Source organism: Hyla sarda, chromosome 1 (genome assembly GCF_029499605.1).
Source record: "Hyla sarda isolate aHylSar1 chromosome 1, aHylSar1.hap1, whole genome shotgun sequence".
Taxonomy (NCBI): domain Eukaryota; kingdom Metazoa; phylum Chordata; class Amphibia; order Anura; family Hylidae; genus Hyla; species Hyla sarda.
Window position 1 is genome coordinate 551,578,010 of NC_079189.1, and position 19,164 is coordinate 551,597,173.

The 19,164-nt window shown below is 45.6% G+C and overlaps 1 long non-coding RNA gene and 1 pseudogene across 1 annotated transcript; both read left to right on the plus strand.

Moving 5' to 3' along the window:
• Positions 1 to 1,062: 1,062 nt before the first annotated feature.
• Positions 1,063 to 1,140, plus strand: LOC130345212 (U2 spliceosomal RNA; annotated as a pseudogene).
• A 1,638-nt stretch (positions 1,141 to 2,778) lies between these two features.
• LOC130311409 (uncharacterized) lies at positions 2,779 to 17,663 on the plus strand. The gene is made up of 3 exons (XR_008859795.1): positions 2,779 to 2,865; positions 3,346 to 3,420; positions 17,307 to 17,663. It is a non-coding gene; the product is annotated as an uncharacterized LOC130311409 (long non-coding RNA).
• The last annotated feature ends 1,501 nt before the right edge of the window (positions 17,664 to 19,164 follow it).

Below are 19,164 nucleotides of genomic sequence, written 5' to 3' on the forward strand. Positions count from 1 at the left end.
AGGATGCGCCGGCGGCAGTCACAGAGGGACTGCAGAGCGCGCTCCCAGCGGTAGCTGGGAGCTCGCTCAGCAGTCCCTCAGTGACTGCCGCCGGTGCATCCGCAGCGTGAAATACGCTGCGGATGTGCCCCGAGTGGGCACACTGCTGCAGACACTGTAGGGTCTACTGTTTCCTGGAACTGATGGTGGATTCCAAACTGCTGAAGTGCAAATCATGGCACAACTCCTCACTTGCTTCTGCATCCCATTCCCTCCTTGATTGATATAAAAAGCCTTTTATGTCAAGTCATGGAGAGGCTGGGATGGGAGGCCAGGCTGTGGCACTTAAGCTCCTCCTCCTTGACTTATTTTGGTGACAGCCATCATCTACAGGGAAGGTACAGTTTGCTTTTATACCCCAACCGCTATCCAACAGTGTCTGCAGCTAATAGCAGCAAATACGGCTGGCAGATAAACTTTAAGCAATTATTCTCCACATTGGCTGAAAAGTGAGCGTTCACCTTAAGGCGAAGGATAATGACAGCTGATTAACCTTGTCACTAGGATGGCGTGAGACATTACAGCTTCTCTCCCAGACCTGGCTCTAATTATAGGAACATTGATATCAGCACTGGCGGGCTCTCCTTGGCGCGGGCACACTGACGTCAGTGGATACATGCAGGCTGGATACTTTTACAATGTGCTTGTTCGCTTCATATTCTCGAAGGTCATTAACTATGCAGGGCTGTAATGTAGCGCAGAATGATACGTCTATAAATAGCCAAGGCAACCGATTATCTACTTCACTCTCACTAATGTACCTTTATTCATCAAACACTATGATTATTATTATATTTTTCACTTATTTAACATGTTGAAAGACCATTGAGGGTTTTTATTAGCCTTTCCAATATCAACCAAATTACAATCTTGTATTTTAAGTAGGTCCCATACTGGATATCTCACAGTCATACAACAGGTTCCTGTGATAGAAGGACAGCATAGTTTGGGGACAGGTCTGCTTTTCTATGAGTTGAAATGTCACAAAAATATTGCAGCTAATATAAACATTTTGTAGAAACATTCGCTTCTCAGCCTTTTGGCTACGATCAAGTTTAGTATCTGTTCTTATCAGTTCTGACCAGTGGACGGGGAACACTGGTGAGGGGCTGGTGGGGATGGGTGCTGCATGGAGGGGGTAGGTGTACTGGGGCGTTCCGGAGCTGGTTTCGCCAGAATCAGCTCAACTGCTGCCCTGATGTGACCTGTTTCCTCCGGGTCTTGCCATGAGGCTGGAGAGTCTAGAGCCAAAGAACTTTTGTGCCTCGGGGAGTGGTGACCCTGAGGTGCCGATACTCACTGGGAGGATTTTGCTCACTGAGTTGACACGCTGGCACATACCTCTACACTTCTGGCACTCACCTATTGATTCCTGGCCTTCTGGCTAGGATTGGAGAAATTTTTTTTTATAGATCCGGCCAGATATTCGAGCAGTGTATCTGCACTCATCCACTTTTTTTTTTTTTGTTAGTCACTCTGCCACTATACATGTTTGTGTTCACTGGGTTTTTGGCAGTCCTTCTGGGTGTCCCTCCAGGCGGTCTAGGGGAGGTGTGTGTGGCCATCAGGTTCCTCACCTCTCTGCAACCCCCAGCATTTTGGCTTTGGCCGAGATGCCATTAATATATGGCTCATTGGCTGACACCTTGGCTAACGCCTAAGTTAAAGCCAGGTGCATTTGTGGTCCCCTAGTAGCTTCGGTGAAAAGGGACATTGAACCTGGACCCTTGCAGGTGCCTTTTGGCCTGGAGGTGAAGGGTAGGTTTGTTGGGAGCCTCTCTCTTGTTGGAGAAGGGCTTTGCGATAGACCGCATACTTTGTGCACTTTTTGTAGTGTGACCCGTTTGCACTTCTTGATCTTTGCACTTAGTGGTGATTGGTGGCTGGGTGTTGTGTACCAGTGTACATCAGTATACAGTGCAGGCACTGGACTAAGTACACTAGTGAATTTAAAGGAGTAGTCTGGCACGCACTTTTCTTATTGTATCCCATCCGGGCTGCAAAATAAAAGAAAACACACTTTCTCTTACCTGTCAACGAGCCCCCGGAGCTCCGGTACACACCGGTACAGGTGTTCGGTCCCCGGGCTGTATTCTTCTTACTTCCTGTTAGCCCGGCACGTCACACGGAGCTTCAGCCTATCACAGGCCGCAGCGATGTCCCACCTCGGCTGGTGATAGGCTGAAGCTCCGTTTGACGTGCCGGGCTAACAGGAAGTAAGAAGAATAAAGCCCGGGGACCGAACACCTGTACCGGAGTGTACCGGAGCTCCGGGGGCTCGTTGGCAGGTAAGAAAAACTTTGTTTTCTTACTATTTTGCAGCCCGGATGGGATAAAATGAGAAAAGTGCGCGCCGGACTACTCCTTTAATAGTGCAGGTAGAAAATAAAGCGGTACTCACCCGGTCTATGGCAAAACTTTCATTCTTTAGTGCAGTGTTACAAAAATACAGGAGGACAACAATGCTGGCAGCCATAATAATCCAGAGCTGCATTACCAATTTTTTAGGTTATGTTTACACAATGTTTTTTTCAAGCGTATTTTATTTGTAAAATGGTTTTTTTTTACATACTGTGTGCACAGATGACCACTTTCCCATAGACCTACATACAGCACATCAATGTTAACAATGTGGACACATTTTTTTTAAATAGGCCTATAAAAACACTGTGTGAACAATGCCTTAGGCTTCATGCTGAGTTTTCACTTGGCAGTTTTTTTTTTAAACTGTAACTGTCTCCTGTATTGAGCCAAGAAGTGGATCCAGCAGGAAGTTGAAGGCCTTCTTTGTATTTAGCCAAAGCCAGAAGTGTATTAAAAAATATGGTAAAGGGGCATTCAAGCCTCAGAGCTGAAATCCACAACATTCCTTCAATGTCTCAATGTCTGATCAAGGCTTGCACTGGTGATTTGTACCCTTTACACCAAGTACTGTACCCTAACCTGATCATCCTAATGAGCTTAGTTATGAATTGGTCTGTTAACAAGCTTGTTGACTGTTTCCAATGGCAACTTGCAGAATTGTGACTGGAGCAGTGAACTCCAATAGCATATCAATACCTCCTACAGCAGTGGTCCCCAAACTGTGGCCCTCCAGATGTCGCAAAACTACAACTCCCAGCATGCCTGGACAGGCAACGGCTGTCCAGGCATGCTGGGAATTGTAGTTTTGCAACATCTGGAGGGCCACAGTTTGGGGACCACTGTCCTACAGCGATCAGCATTTTCTTCTACATATACAATTATGTTACATTCCACAAGTTTTATAAAAGGATAAAACACCCCAACATTTTTTTTTTCTATTAGAGTTTTAGACTGTGCTATCCTTGTGGTGTGAAGATCCGCAAGATCTGGTTACACTCTGTAAATATGCGTTCACAGGTTAGTACTGACTTACTGTGGTTTATTTCCATTATATATAACTTTTGATATACGTACCAAGCCATTTTACTTTAAACATTGTTTGGCGACACTATTTCTGGTTCGCTGGCAAATTGTATTGAAGTTTAGCAGAGTTCTATTTATTCTGTGTTTATTTGTTGCCACCTAGTGGAGGGAATAAATCTGTGCACTTACTGTGCAGCATTTTAATCCCAGGGTGCTTCCAGCTGTTGCATCATGTTACTATGACATGTCAGAAGTTTGTTAAAATAATAGGTACACTTTTATGTACAAATGCTGTTACCAAAAATCACTTTTTCATCTGAACCAGATGGACATGAAGATTTGTTTTAACACAGCCCTACAGATTTTACTACCTATGCTCCTCACCTTTACACCGTATTTTGCTCCATATACTGCATACAGATCTACAGTCTATCTATCTATCAATCATCTATGACACAGAGAGCACTGTGGTCAGACTGGGTAGAACTACACAACTTCATCTGTATACAGCAGCTGATAAGTACTGGAAGGATTAAGGATTTTTAAGAAGAAGTAATTTACAAATCTGTATAACTTTCTGGCACCCGTTGATTTGAAAACATTTGTTTTCCATTGGAGTACCCCTTTAAGAAGGAGCAGTACAAACTGTTGCACTATATTTCCATGGCAAAGAGAACCAACCTAGATCTACTCGTTTCTGGCCTCACGGCTCTTATTCATGATCAAGCTGTAGATGGATAGCAGTGGAAAAAAACGTGCTCAATGCATATGTGCTCCACTGATGCGTTGTTTAGGCAAGAAGCAGACTGGTCTCTGTCTAGAGAGATGGACATAGCTAGATGTAGGTATGGTAGAAGTCTTCTCAATTTGAGAAAAAGAAATTCTAATGTTACAAGGCGTCACTACTTTTTAGCAACTTAAGCCATGTTTACACATTGTGGAAAAAAAGGATGTTTTTATTTTATTTTGCAGACCATTGTTTTGCTGTCTACAGCTGGTAAATCGGACACAAAGCAAAATATGGCAATTTTTTTGCCATTTACAGACTTTTTTTTACAGTGTGTGAACATGGTCTAATAGTCAAGAGTATAGAGATATTTACAAAATCGTTACTAAATACTTACCTCTTTTACACCAGGATGCAGACAAAGAGACTTTTCTTGTCTAGAAGATAACCTAAATTGGGCCCTTTACTATCACATAGTTTGGATAAATCACCTACTAGTGACTCCTCTGTGTATTTATTCACCCAGATCTTTGTTTTCTTTTATGCAGTGATGTATGATGCATATGATGATAATGTTGCAATAGCTCCCATATACTCTACATGTTTTTTGTTCTATGTGCAATATGCGTTAAAGGGGCACTACGGTGCTAAGACACCTTATCCCCTATCAAAAGGATAGGGGATAAGATGCCTGATCGCTGGGGTCCCGCCACTGGGGACCCCCATGATCTTTCACGCAGCACCCCGTTACCATCAGCCCCCGGTGCATGTTCGCTCCAGGTCTCATGACTGACGATCACGGGGCCGGAGTATTGTGATGTCAAGGCTCTGCCCTGTGTCACGCCCCCTCCCATAGGCTTGCATTGAGGGGCCGAAGCGTGACATCACACGGGGGCGGAGCCGTGACATCACAATACTCCGGCCCCGTGATCGGTAACGGGGTGCTGCGTGAAAGATCATGGGGGGTCCCCAGCGGTGGGACCGCCGTGATCAGGCATCTTATCCCCTATCCTTTAGATAGGGGATAAGATGTCTTAGCACCGGAGTACCCCTTTAAGTGCAACGCCACTGGAAAACATTTTTTTTTATCCAACTGGTGCCAGAAAGTTTAACAGTTTTGTAAATTACTTCTATTAGAAAATCTTAATCCTTCCAGTACTTATCAGCTGCTGTATGATCCACTGGAAGTTCTTTTCTTTTTGAATTTCCTTTCTACCTGAACACAGTGCTCTCGGCTGACACCTCTGTCCATTTTAAGAACTGTCCAAAGTAGGAGCAAATCCCCATAGAAAACCTATCCTGCTCTGAACAGCTTCTGAAATGGAGGTGTAAGCAGAGAGCACTGTGGTCAGGTTGAAAGGAAATTCAAAAAGAAAAGAGCTTCCCGTGGATCAAATGGCAGAAACTCAATAATGAAGAATCAAGTCCGTTCTATTATTCAGACCAAAGGGATGTATGTGGTTAAACAAGTAAATCCACATGGCTTCTCTATTGTGTAGGTGATGTATATTGTCGCCTCCCCTTTTATTGGAAATCATTTTTTTTTTTGCAGAAAACTTCAGTTTAGAAACATCAACATTATGAACCGCTATGTTTAGATAGATTGGACAGACATACCATTAGTGAGGGGACCTGTTTATTGTCAAATATGCGCTTGTGTTTGCTTTTTTAATGAACGTTTGGTACTACCAACATAAATGAGTGAACATTCAGTGCACACAATTTTGTATACTACTAATTTAGAGTTACAATTAATAAAACTGCAAATTTTGTGTTATTTATTATCAATGGTGCCCTCAACAGTGGTACATCTCTCTGCATATCTACAAATCAGCTTCATTTTGACTAATTATGGACTTGGAGACACCTTCTTTTAGTAAGGCTGCTTTCACACTATAAAATTAATCTGTTTTAAAGATCCGTTTGATGTTCCGTTATGAAAACCCTGAAAATCGGCCATTAAACGTCCGTTAGAAAATCTCATACGTCCATTAGAAAATCCCATTATACTCTATGGGATTTTTATATTATCCGTTATAGTCCGTTAATAATAACGGACATTATTTTGTGACGGAAGATAGTAACGGGAGAAATAGTGCATGCATTATTTCTTCTGTTCATTCTCCTGTCACAAAATAACGTCTGTTCCCAGACAGAAAATAACAACTCAACTTCAGCAGCTGATAATTATTGGAAGGATTAAGATTTTTTAATAGAAGTAATTTACAAATTTGTTTAACTCTGGAGCCAGTTGATATATAAAAATACATTTTTTTCCTGGAATACCCCTTTAATTTGTCCTGTGTTCATTTAATATCCGTTGTTACTTCTTGTAGAAGCAGTTCTTCTTATTCCACAATAAGTTCTATTAGTTTTATAAAGCTCCCAGTTAAAATACTATTCTATCGTTGTTGGAACTCTTCACCAAAGATAAATGTAGGGATTTTTTTCAAACATAAACCTCTTGGCACCATTATTTTCGATGTAAGCTTTAATGTGGTAGAATCCCACCACAACTTTGTTTCTTTTATTTGTAACTTTTCCAAACTATGCATCAAACAATTAATGTTAAAGTCCATTGAAAAACTGTCACCACAAAACAAATCTATAGCAGCAAGAGCACATTCAGTGCAATTATCCATGTATCTTAATGCTTGCGTAGGGGCAGAATTCTCCTCATTATTTCCTTCTGTCATGATTGATAGGAATTATGGATACAGGGAGTATTGGAGGCACATACTCTAGTGGTATGTCCAATGTTTCTAAACATTCTTTTTTCGGTTCATAATGGTAAGAGATGAGTGAACTTTTGAAAAATTTGATTCGGCTGATTCACCAAATTTTTTGAAAGACAATCGGTTTGATCCGAATTTATTTGCGGCAAATCTATAATAAAAACAGCTATTTCTGGACTACAGAGAGCCTCAATAGGGGTGTAGAACACTTTGCTTTGTTCTAACACGCATATGGAGTGTGCTGGAGTAGTGAAATAATACTGTTATTCAGAATGACATGCAGATTACAGACATCGCTTTTAGAATCACTGCTGCAGATCAGCACAATGACAGAGCCTGGAGGTGGCATCAGTATGAGGAGACCATATAGTTGCTGAATGACACAGCCTGGAGCTGGCAGCAGCATGAGTAGACACTATGGCTTCATAATCCCTAAGATTAAAAGATTAAAGGGGTATTCCAGGCCAAAACTTTTTTTTTTATATATCAACTGGCTCCCGAAAGTTAAACAGATTTGTAAATTACTTCTATTAAAAAATCTTAATCCTTCCAATAGTTATTAGCTTCTGAAGTTGAGTTGTTTTTTTTCTGTCTAACTGCTCTCTGATGACTCACGTCCCGGGAGCTGTGCAGTTCCTATGGGGATATTCTCCCATCATGCACAGCTCCTGGGATGTGACATCATCATTGAGCAGTTAGACAGAAAACTTCAGAAGCTAATAACTATTGGAAGGATTAATATTTTTTAATAGAATTCATTTACAAATCTGTTTAACTTTCCGGAGCCAGTTGATATATATAAAAAAAGGTTTTGCCTGGAATACCCCATTAATTTTGAAATTTAAATTGAAGATTTATGGTAGCTAGTGCTACCATGAATTTTTTTAGGTCCAGGCCCAGCAGCATCAGTAAACCATATATTGGCTGAATGACACAGCCTGGAGGTGGCTGAAACATGAGAACAGACCATATAGGGTCTGAATGAGACAGCCTGGAGGTGGTAGCAGCCGCATCAGGAGTTCTGAAAGTGACCCGGTGACAGAGGGATGCGGTGGGTGGCAATACCAGTACCCGGTGACGAAGGTGGGTAAAAAAAGGTCTGATGCGGAGGAATGTTTGTAACTGGGGAGCAGCGCCTTAAATCTGTTTGGCACTATCCATATTTCTGAAGTGTTGGTGTGTCACTGTGGTCAATTTACTCTGATACATCAGGCATTGGTGGTTGAAAATCCTGGCTGATCCATGTCTGATTCATCTTCACAAAGGTCAGTCTCCCCACATTTTTGGGGTACAGACGAGTTCTCCTTGGGGTGACTATGGCCCCTGCTGCACTAACCAACCGCTCTGATGGCACACTACTGGCCGGGCAGGACAGCTTTTCCAGGGCACACTCTGCTAGTTGCGGCCACAAATCAAGTTTGGCTGCCCAGAAGTCCAGCGGATCTTCAAGGTGTGTTGGTATGGGCATGTTAAGGTATGCCACCACTTGTTGGTTCAGGTCCTTCTCCCGGTGTACCTGCTGCTGATGAGTTACTTCATAATGTGGGTGAAGAACGTGACTCCTCAGCGACTGTAGAATCAGGCTGCTGCTGATGGAGCTGGTACTGCTCCTGCCACCCCACCCCTCCCCAGCAGCCATGGCAGTGGAAGGTGAGCACAGGGGCCCTCCGATTCAGACCTGCGAGAGGATGGACGATGGCGCCGATAGGCATCGGCCAACTAACTACATAGGATGCCTCTTTAGTAGGTCACTTTGTCCTCCCTCTCAGTGGGTGTAAAAAAGGCCCCTATTTTGTGGCGGTAGCGAGGTCCAATAAGGTGGATATTCAGAAGCCATCCCGCTGCCGAATGGTGACAATTTGGCTGTTACTACGCAAGTAAGTGAGCATGCATCGTGCCATTTGTGCAAGTGACTTGGAGGGACACCCTGCCTCCATCTCCACTGCATACTGCCACGGTGTGTCTGGGTCCGCGGTCTTGCCTTCCTCATAACCCTCTGGCTGCTCCTCCTCTCCTGTCAGATTACTAGAAAAACTGCCCATTTGTCCCTTTCCCCCTCCTCCTCCTCCAGTTCAGCCCCCACAGGGCTCATGTGGCCATGAGATGTAGGCACCACGTCTCCAGTGCCCTGACCAGACATCGTTTCCAACACGTGTTGTAAGAAATGAAGCAGTGGAATGACGTCGTTCATCCCGTAATCCTGGCGACTTACTAATAATGTGGCTTCCTCAAAGGGCCTGAACAAATGGCAGGTGTCTCGTATGAGCTGCCACTGGTTCACATTGAAGTTACACAGGGGAGTACCCCTATCTGCTTGGATCATCAAGAAATCGGTGATGGCTTTTCTCTGTTCATACAGTCGGTCCAAAATATGGAGGGTGGAATTCCAAAGTGTGGCAACATCACAAATCAGACTATGTTGGGGTGCTTTGCGGTGTACGAGTGGTTGAAATGCATGCAAAGTTTCCTTCCCATTGTTAGGATGTCTTGTAAATGGGGGAAACACTTCAGGAACTTCTTCACAAACAGATTGAACACGTGTGCCATGCATGGCTCATGGCTCAGCCTTCCCATTCGCAGCGCATGCAAGATGTTCTTCCCATTGTCAGTCACCATGGTTCCCATTTCCAGTTTTCTTGGAGTAAGCCATGCTCTGATTTCTTTACGAATTACTCTTAGCAGTTCCTCCTCTGTGTGACTCTTTTCGCCAAGGCAAACCATGTGAAGAACAGTGTGACACCGCCATGCACTGCACACATGGTATGCTGAAGGGCCACTCAGACTTGTCTGGGCAGTGGAGGCTGAGGACACGGTGGAGGATGAGGAGGCAGAGTCGCACACTATCACAGGACCAACAACCTGAGAGCATGGAGGAGGAAGCGGCGTGACCCGTCCAAGTTGGTGTTGTGGCTGTGCCAGAACCACATTCACCCAGTGAGCCGTAAGGGACATGTATTGTCCCTGAACATAGTTACAGCTCCAGATGTCGGCGCTGCCATGCACTTTGGTACACACCGACGTGCTCATGGACTGGCCCACCTTCTCTTCCACAAAATTGTGCAGGGCTGGTACTGCCTTCTTCACAAAGAAATGACAGCTTGGCACTCTCCACCTTGGCTCAGCACAAGCCATCAGTTCTCTGAAAGGTGCAGAGTCCACCACTTAAAAAGAGAGGGACTGCAGCACCAGCAACTTGGACAGGAGCACATTCAGCTTCTGCGCCATTGAATGAGTTGTGCATACTGTTGTCTCTTGGACATAGCTTCGCCGATGGATTGTTGGCGAAAGGGCTGACTAAAAGTAGGAGGAGCAGTGCATCTGGAATGACAGAAGGAGGGTATGACACACAATTCCCTTTGGTTGAGGTGGTGGAGCCTTGGCTGGCTGAAAGAGGGAGCGGCGTGCCCCTGGGTGATGCACCAGACTGGATCACTACATCGGAGCCACAGTTCTCCCAGGCCACTTTATGGTGGTGAAGCATATGTTGACACAGGGCTGTGGTGCCAATATTGGGACCCTGGCCACGCTTCACCTTCTACCGACATATCTTGCATGTGGCTATATGAACCTCCTCCAGATGCTTGATGAAAAACTGCCACACCGGCATGTAGCTGATTTTCCCACCAACAGTCTGCACTAATTGACTGCTACTGCCGCTGTCTCCAGGAACCCCTGTTCCACTATCTCCCGGCAAGGTAGGCTGCCGCAAAGCAGGTGGTCTCCTCCGGGCACGTTTGGCTCCAGAATTTCCACTTCTGCCACCATGGTGACTGCCAACCATGCAACCACCTTGCTGGCTCAGCTGCTGCCTCATGGGCAACCTGCAACTCTCTTATCCTGATGATGATGAAGCCCCTTCTCCACCCAGCTTCCAATTTCGATCAGCTTCATCATCATCATCAACAAGTGTCTGCACATGACTGATGTCCTCCTCAGGTTTCTCAACAGTGTTTGCTTAAGGACCCTGAACCCTGGCAACACTGCCTCCCATGTCACTCTCCTCATCACTTCTTGCCCGCATAGCAGGGGAAGCGGCAGATGTCTCCTCCATTTCTTGGCTGGGCAGTAGCTGCTGGCTGTCCTCTATTAGATCGTCCTCACTGAATAGTGGAGCTGAACCCACAGCATAAGATACTTCTTTAGGGGAGGGAATAGCATAGGACAGAGGCAATGGGAGGACAGGGACTGCTCCCGGGCCATGCCAACTGAGGGTTGTGTCTGAGGAATCCACCGACTGTTGACTGGGGGTATCAGATGTCACTTGTGAGGAAGAGGATGACCGTGTTAACCAATCGATGACGGCAGATGGGTTGCTGGTCGAGACACGACCGCTAGCTGATACCAGGAGCTCAGGCCTATCACTGCGACTCCTGCTGCCACTCGCCCCTAGTCTGCTACAAACTCTGCCTGATGAATTCAGGCCTCAGCCACTCCTCTGTGCACGTCCTGGCACTTCTCTGACTTACATACTTAGTGCGTATATGAGGGGAGTACAATATGCTTCACTATGCTTAAAACTGTATTTGTCTAGAACAGCAGCAGGTGTGTACTTTTGACTGTCCTTTCACAGTATCTAGGCCCTTGACAGATTAACAGGTACAAAATAGTACAATACTTAGATGTACGTATGCGGTATGCACTTATGAGGGCAGAAAACTGCAGTACAGTACACTTAAAAAAATATCTGAGTAAAAACACAAGCCGGTGAGTACTTTTGCCTGGACTTTCAAAGTATCTAGGCCCTTGACAGATTAACAGGTTTAAAATAGTATACTACTTAGATATAGGTATGTGGTATGCAGTTATAAGGGCAGAAAAAATGTGCTACAGTACGCTTCAAAAATTATTTGAGTAAAGCACAAGCCAGTGATTACTTTTGGCTGTCCTTTCACAGTATGTAGGCCCTTGACAGATTAACAGGCACAAAATAGTATACCACTTAGATGTAGGTATGTGGTATGCACTTATGAGGGCAGATAAATGCGCTATTGTATGCTTAACTGAATAGTAATAGAATAGTATTTTAACTGGGAGCTCTATAAACTAATCAAACTTATTGTGGAATATGAAGAATTGCTCCTACAAGAAGTACCAATGGATATTAAATTAACACAGGACAAATTAAGACCATTAATTTGTGGACTTTGATAAAAGATTAAAAGATAAAATTACTAAATTGGAGGATATCATTAAAGGGGTACTCCGCCCCTAGAAATCTTATCCCGCTGGGGACCCACGGGATCTGGGCTGCCACACCCCGCTGTCATTACTGCAGAGAGCACACTCGCTATGTGCGTAATGACGGGCAATACAGGGGCCGGAGCATCGTGATGTTACAGCTCCGCCCTTCATGACGTCACGGCCCACCCCCTCAATACAAGTCTATGGGAGTGGTCATGGCGGCCGTCACGCCCCCTCCCATAGACTTGCATTAAGGGGGCGGAGCCGTGACGTCACGATGCTCCGGCCCCTGTATCGCCCGTCATTACACACAGAGCGAGTTTTCTCTGTGCAGTAATTACAGCGGGGTGCTGCAGCCGAGATGCAGGGGGTCCCCAGAGGCGGGACCCCCGCGATCTGACATCTTATCCCCTATGCTTTGGATAGGGAATAAGATGCCTAGGGGCGGAGTACCACTTTAAACAAACCAACAAAACATAATTTCATGAAATTCGTAACGAATTTGGGTTCGTCAGCTTCGATTCGGTCATCTCTAATAATGATGTTTCTAAACTCAATGTTTCTGCAATAGAAAAATGTATTCCCAATAAAAGGGGAGGTGACCATATACATTGTATCTAAAAAAGAAGGTTGCAGCAGCATTCTTGGTCATAAAATGGAGGCTCTTAGTGCACTTTTCACTCACCTCTGCTGGAGATATGGCCTCTGACTGGGTGACATGCCGGATCCACTATCAATTTAAAAACCTCCTGTGAAAAGGGAGGGGTGCACGGCTAGAGAGGGTGCCACTAGCATCACCCATACAATAGAGACGCAATGTGGATTTACTTGTTTAACCACATCCATCCCTTTGGTCTGAATAATAGAACAGACTTGATTCTTCATTACTGAGTTTCTGCCATTTTATTTTATATTATTTGCTTCTTTGTTTCTTTTGATATTGTATCCACCTTTTTGCTATTCTTGTTTTTATTGCACTCAGGACAATAAATTTGGTTGTCTAATAATGGGCCGGTACTAGTTCTCCCTCCCCTATTGGGAGGAGAACATTAGGCTCAATTAGTATACAAGAGTGTTGTTACGCCTAGCGCTCCGGGTCCCCGCTCCTCCCTGGAGCGCTTACGGCGTCTCTCTCTCCGCAGCGCCCCGGTCGGTCCCGCTGACCGAGAGCGCTGCACTGTCATGGCCGTCGGGGATGCGATTCGCACAGCGGGACGCGCCCGCTCGCGAATCGCATCCCAGGTCACTTACCCGTCCCGGTCCCCTGCTGTCATGTGCTGGCGCGCGCGGCTCCGCTCTCTAGGGCGCGCGCGCGCCAGCTCACTGAGACTTAAAGGGCCAGTGCACCAATGATTGGTGCCTGGCCCAATTAGCTTAATTGGCTTCCACCTGCTCCCAGACTATATCTGTTCTCTGTCCCTGCACTCCCCGGCCGGATCTTGTTGCCTTAGAGCCTAGTGAAAGCGTTACTGTGTTTGTCCATACTGTGTATTTGACCTCCTGCTATTCCTTATTGACTACGATTCTTGCTGCCTGCCCCGACCTTCTGCTACGTCCGACCTTGCTTTGTCTACTCCCTTGTACCGCGCCTATCTTCAGCAGTCAGAGAGGTTGAGCCGTTGCTAGTGGATACGACCTGGTCACTACCGCCGCAGCAAGACCATCCCGCTTTGCGGCGGGCTCTGGTGAACACCAGTAGTGACTTAGAACCGGTCCACTAGCACGGTCCACGCCAATCCCTCTCTGGCACAGAGGATCCACCTCCTGCCAGCCGGCATCGTGACAGTAGATCCGGCCATGGATCCCGCTGAAGTTCCTCTGCCAGTTGACGCCGACCTCACTACACTGGTCGCCCAGCAAGCCCGACAGATCGCCCAACAAGATCACCAGCTGTCGTACTTGACCACCATGACACAGCAACTCCAGTCGCAGCTACAGCAGCTTCAGTCACAGCTACAGCAATTTCAGTCTCAGCTACAGCAGCAACAACCATCTCCTCCGCCAGCTCCTGCACCTCTTCCGCAGCGAGTGGCCACTCCTAGCCTCCGCTTGTCCCTGCCGGACAAATTTGATGGGGACTCTAAGTTTTGCCGTGGCTTTCTTTCACAATGTTCCCTGCACTTGGAGATGATGTCGGACCAGTTTCCTACTGAAAGGTCTAAGGTGGCTTTCGTAGTCAGCCTTCTGTCTGGGAAAGCTCTGTCTTGGGCCACACCGCTCTGGGACCGCAATGACCCCGTCACTGCCTCTGTACACTCCTTCTTCTCGGAAATTCGAAGTGTCTTTGAGGAACCTGCCCGAGCCTCTTCTGCTGAGACTGCCTTGCTGAACCTGGTCCAGGGTAATTCTTCCGTTGGCGAGTACGCCATACAATTCCGTACTCTTGCTTCTGAACTATCCTGGAATAATGAGGCCCTCTGCGCGACCTTTAAAAAAGGCCTATCCAGCAACATTAAAGATGTTCTGGCCGCACGAGAAATTCCTGCTAACCTGCATGAACTCATTTATCTAGCCACTCGCATTGACATGCGTTTTTCTGAGAGACATCAAGAGCTCCGCCAGGAAAAAGACTTAGATCTCTGGGCACCTCTCCCACAGTCTCCGTTGCAATCTACGCTTAGGCCTCCCGCCGAGGAGGCCATGCAAGTGGATCGGTCTCGCCTGACCCAGGAAGAGAGGAATCGCCGTAGGGAAGAAAATCTTTGTCTGTACTGTGCCAGTACCAAACATTTCTTGGTGGACTGCCCTATCCGTCCTCCACGTCTGGGAAACGCACGCTCGCACCCAGCTCTCGTGGGTGTGGCGTCTCTTGATGCTAAGTCGGCTTCTCCACGTCTCACGGTGCCCGTACGGATTTCTCCTGCAGCCAACTCCTCCCTCTCAGCCGTGGCCTGCTTGGACTCCGGTGCCTCTGGGAATTTCATTCTGGATTCCTTGGTGAATAAATTCCGCATCCCGGTGACCCGTCTCGTCAAGCCACTCTACATTTCCGCGGTCAACGGAGTCAGGTTGGATTGCACCGTGCGTTATCGCACGGAGCCCCTCCTAATGTGCATCGGACCTCATCACGAAAAAATTGAGTTTTTGGTCCTCTCCAATTGCACTTCCGAAATTCTCCTTGGACTACCCTGGCTTCAACACCATTCCCCAACCCTGGATTGGTCCACAGGGGAGATCAAGAGCTGGGGTTCCTCTTGTTTCAAGGACTGCCTTAAACCGGTTCCCAGCACTCCCTGCCGTGACCCTGTGATTCCCCCTGTAACCAGTCTCCCTAAGGTCTTTATGGACTCTGCCTGCCATAAGAAGTGCCTTTCCCCCCCTCCCAGTCCAGTCAGGCAAGCCTCGGTGCCTCCCCATGGCCCCCGTCCTGGTGTCACACTGCCCCGTGCCAGGCCTCGCCCTCTGCCCTCCCTCCCCATTCCCACTCCTGCTGTACTGCCTGCCGTTGAGGAAACCCTCCATTCTTTCCCGGTGTCCTCATCCCAGGGGAGGCAGTTACCGGACAAAGAGAAGGGGAGACCTAAGGGGGGGGGGGGTACTGTTACGCCTAGCGCTCCGGGTCCCCGCTCCTCCCCGGAGCGCTTACGGCGTCTCTCTCTCCGCAGCGCCCCGGTCGGTCCCGCTGACCGGGAGCGCTGCACTGTCATGGCCGTCGGGGATGCGATTCGCACAGCGGGACGCGCCCGCTCGCGAATCGCATCCCAGGTCACTTACCCGTCCCGGTCCCCTGCTGTCATGTGCTGGCGCGCGCGGCTCCGCTCTCTAGGGCGCGCGCGCGCCAGCTCCCTGAGACTTAAAGGGCCAGTGCACCAATGATTGGTGCCTGGCCCAATTAGCTTAATTGGCTTCCACCTGCTCCCAGACTATATCTGTTCTTTGTCCCTGCACTCCCCGGCCGGATCTTGTTGCCTTAGAGCCTAGTGAAAGCGTTACTGTGTTTGTCCATACTGTGTATTTGACCTCCTGCTATTCCTTATTGACTACGATTCTTGCTGCCTGCCCCGACCTTCTGCTACGTCCGACCTTGCTTTGTCTACTCCCTTGTACCGCGCCTATCTTCAGCAGTCAGAGAGGTTGAGCCGTTGCTAGTGGATACGACCTGGTCACTACCGCCGCAGCAAGACCATCCCGCTTTGCGGCGGGCTCTGGTGAACACCAGTAGTGACTTAGAACCGGTCCACTAGCACGGTCCACGCCAATCCCTCTCTGGCACAGAGGATCCACCTCCTGCCAGCCGGCATCGTGACAAGTGTGTTGAATCGAAAACACATATGCCATGACTAAAGGCCAATTGGCCTGAAACGCATCGGCTTTCAGAGGTGTTCCTACTATGCATTAATGCACTTTTGTCCCAGTGCTCATGTTTTCTGCCTTTTGTATGGATTTTTAACCATGAACCAATTAAAGGAATGTTTTATTCAGTGCTGGCTCCACCTTGTTCTATCGTCTTCACTTTGAGCTTTGAGGCTGGCCTTGCACATGCCAAAACAGGTGAGCTGAATCCCTACTTAATTTATTTTGTTTATTTCGTATGTGCCTTCATACTTAGTGCTCCCTGTATCCATAATTCCTATCAATCATGACAGAAGGAAATAATGAGGAGAATTCTGCACCTACGCAAGCATTAAGATACATGGATAATTGCACTGAATGTGCTCATGCTGCTAAAGATTTGTTTTGTGGTGACAGTTTTTCAATGGACTTTAACATTAATTGTTTGATGCATAGTTTGGAAAAGTTACAAATAAAAGAAACAAAGTTGTGGTGGGATGTTACCACATTAAAAGCTTACATCGAAAAAAAATATAGTGCCAAGAGGTTTATTTGAAAAAAATCCCTACATTTATCTTTTGGTGAAGAGTTCCAACAATGATGGAATAGTATTTTAACTGGGAGCTTTATAAAACTAATAGAGCTTACTGTGGGATATGAAGAACTGCTTCTACAAGAAGTAACAACGGATATTAAATTAACACAGGACAAATTAAGACCATTTATTTCTACTCAAGAATTTGTGAACTTTGATAAAAAATTAAAAGATAAAATTACTAAATTGGAGGATATCATTAAACAAAAAAAAAAATTTCAACGAGATACACATGATTTTTGTACAAAGACCAAATATAATTGGGCCCAGTGGGAAAATATTTTTTCTAATCACAAATCCATACTGAAGAAAGGTCAAAATAAATACTACAAAAAACGTAGAAATGCTCATGTTAGTTTTTCCTCCACAGATCAAAGCTCATCTGATAATACCACCGACATATCAGAAATGTCAGATACTGGCCCTGAATCGGAATCTAATGTGAACACTTCCCTAAAAAAAGAACAATTTTATTTTTCAAAAAATGAGTCAGGAGATTGGGCAGGAAGCACAAAAACAAGTGTTTCAGAACGCAACAAAACCAATAAGAAAACATAAAAGAACTGGACTACATCTCATCATATAACATTACTGATCATGAAATAAAATTATTATCTACAGGCCTGGGATTTTCTCCCTCTGTTCACTTTGACGTATACAAAACTATCCTTGATGTAAACAAGTTTGTGCATTTGACCATTAAAAAACATTTTCTACCTAGAGAGGATTCAGACACACTACCACAACCGATAATACAGAACATCTTTCACACGTTGCGGTTTCACCAGACCCAATTTTAACCCGTGAAGGACCAGGGGACCAGGCCAAATTTTATTTTTGCATTTTTGTTTTTTCTCCTCGCCTTATAAAAAATGATAACTCTTTTATATTTCCATCTACAGACCCATGTGAAGGCTTGTTTTTTGCATCACCAATTTTACTTTGTAATGACATCACTTATTTTACCATAAAATGTACGGCGCAACCCAAAAAATTATTTATGTGGTAAAATTGAAAAGAAAACCGCAATTTAGCAAATGTTGGAAGGTTTTGTTTTCACGTTGTACACTTTATGGTAAAATTGACATGTTTTCTTTATTCTGTGGGTTAATACGATTAAAATGATACCCATAATATATGCTGCTCTATAATTGTACCGCTTAAAAAAAATCTCAAACTATTTTAACAAAATTAGTATGATTGAAATTGCCCAATTTTGACCACCTAAAACATTCTCATTTTTCCATATATGGGGCGGTATGACGGCTCATTTTTTGCACCATGATCTGCAGTTTGTATCGGTACCAATTTTGCTTATGTTTTACTTTTTATACATTTTTATACATTTTTGGGGGAATAAAATGTGACAAAATGCAGCAATTTTGGACTTTTTTAAAATGTATTTTACGTTTGCGTCGTTCACTGTACAGGATAATTAACAATATATTTTGATAGTTCAGACTTTTACTCACACGGCAATACCAAATATGTTTATTAATTAGTTTTTTTACGCTTTTTGGGGGTAAAATGGGAAAAACTGAGGATTTACGTTTTTATTGGGGGAAAGGATTTTTCACATTTTCTTACTTTTTATTTTTTACATTGATTACATTTTTTTTACACTTTTTATGTCCCCATAGGGACAATTTGATTGCTTATACTGTTCAGTGCTATGCATAGGGCATAGCACTGATCAGTGTTATCGGTGATCTTCTGCTCTGGTCTGCTCGAGCAGCCCAGAGCAGAAGACCCCTGGAGATGGCTGGAGGCAGGTGAGGGGACCTCTTTCCGCCATTATGGATGATCGGATCCCTGCGGCAGTGCTGCGGGCGATCCGATCATCCATTTAAAGTACCGCACTGCCGCAGATGCCTTGATATTTTTTTATCACGGCATCTGAGGGGTTAATGGCAGACATCCGCATGATCGCAGATGTCCGCCATTACCGGCGGGTCCCTGGCTGCTGATAGCAGCCGGGATCTGCCGCTCATGACGCAAACAACGGTCCGGTGCTTGCGGTCATGGCGGAGCGTAAATGTACGTCATGGTGCGTTAAGTACCACAGCACCATGACATACATTTACGTCTATTGTCGTTAAGGGGTTAAGATCGTTGGAGGAACAAATGGCCTATCGGGATCTACATATGCTGGAAATAGAAAGCACATCTGATGTAATAAGCAGGTCACATAAATTTTCTACGTCCAATCCGGACTTTTAACCTGTTCA